The sequence below is a fragment of the Bison bison genome, unplaced genomic scaffold (genome assembly GCF_000754665.1).
Source record: "Bison bison bison isolate TAMUID 2011002044 unplaced genomic scaffold, Bison_UMD1.0 scf7180017864466, whole genome shotgun sequence".
NCBI classification, from domain to species: Eukaryota; Metazoa; Chordata; class Mammalia; order Artiodactyla; family Bovidae; genus Bison; species Bison bison.
This window is the reverse complement of record NW_011495027.1, coordinates 10311667-10313547: the sequence shown is the minus strand read 5'-3', so window position 1 is coordinate 10313547 and position 1881 is coordinate 10311667.

Below are 1881 nucleotides of genomic sequence, written 5' to 3'. Positions count from 1 at the left end.
CATCTTTCAGGATTTGGAATAGCTCAACTGGAATTCCGCCACTAGCTTTGTTCGTAGTGATGCTTTCTAAGGCCCACTTGACTTCACATTCCAGGATGTCTGGCTCTAGGTGAGTGATCACACCATCATGGTTATCTTGGTCATGAAGATCTTTTTTGTACAGTTCTTCTGTATATTCTTTTACTCCAGTTTACTCCATTTAACCAGTTACCAAGGGATGGAAGCTTTGTGATTAGCCATTATGTCTAATAATCTTTCTCCATCAGGTGATCTGTCTCTCCACCTGTGGCTCGGAGAAAGTGAAAGTGGAAGTCACTCAGTTGTGTCTGACTCTTTGGGACTCCATGTACCATACAGTCCATGGAATTCTCCAGGCCAGAATACTGGAGTGGGTAGCCGTTCTGTTCTCCAACCCAGGGATCAAACCCAGGTCTCCCACATTGCAGGCGGAGTCTATCAACTGAGCCACCAGGGAAGCCTGTAGCTCAGAGAAGATAGGAATAAACAATTCTAGTCAGTAGATGGCCATAAGTTTGTATTAATGGACTGTGGTTTTATGTTGGTACCATGTATAGATTATTACATTAAAAAAGTAAGATTATAGCAAAGTCATATGCTATTAAAATTTTAATTTTTATTTGATGACTGAAAATTCAAGTCTCAGGTGATTATTAGGTATGTAGTAGCACTGATCAAGATAGAATTCTCCAACAGACAGACTTCTGGGCACGTGTGCTCTTGTTAGGTACATGAAATAATGCACAGTAGACTGGGAGACACATTGTAGTCCAAGCACCGGTACCAGAGGTTAAGCTCATCCCAGGGCACCCAGAAACTTAGACTTTGTGCATTGCTAAGGATACCCTGGTGTTCTCATGGAAATTTATTTTTTACTCTTGGTCCAAGACTGGAGAGTTCTAAGTATGGGAAGTGGATGTAAATTTTCCTAGGGAATCTTCTTTCTATTTCTCAGAAAGACATATAGTTTTGTGAAAAACAACATTGACTTCCAAAAACAGCACTGAATTGGGAGACAGACTACTGATATAGTCTTTGTATCAGTCAGGGTTCTCCAGAGAAACATAACCCATCACACACACACACACACACACACACATAAATAAATAAGGATTTGGCTTCCATGATTATGGAGGCTGAAAAGTCCTGAGATCAGCAGTCAGCAAGCTGGAGACCTGGGAAAACCCCTGGTATAGTTTCAGTCTGATTGCAAAGGCCTGAGAAGAAGGAGGATTGATGGTGTAAGTTCCAGTCCAAGAGCAGAAAACCAAACGAGCTAGCACACACCATCATGAAGACAAAATTCCCTCTGAGCCTTTTGGCTCAATTCAATAGGTTTGGTCTTCAACTGATTGGGTAAGACCTACATACAATAGGATGGCGAATCTGCTGTACTCAGTCTACCAATTCAAATGTCAATCTCATCCAGAAACACCCTCATAGACAAGCCAGAATAATGTCCGGGCACCCCTTGGCCCAATTACATTGACAAGTAAAATTAACCATCACAGTCTCCAAATTGCCAGTGTATTTGTCAGAGTAAAGATCACTAGTTGCTTTAACAACTCCAAAAGCTCAATGGATTATAAAAGTTTATTTCTCATACACGTCACAATCTGTTTGGGTGTGTTCAGGTTCCTGCCTTCACAGGTGATTGAGAGATCTCAGCTTTTTCTATCTTGTGGTGGTTTTAGGGGGCTGCCATATTCTAGTGATTGTTTGGCGTCCTTTGCTGGATTATCTGTATTTAGCTAGAAAGTGTACAGAGGATCATATGAGACCTTTACAGAGACAGACTGGGGAATGAATTTTATCACTCCTGTTCACAGTCCATTGACCAGAACACCAACACATGATCTCCAT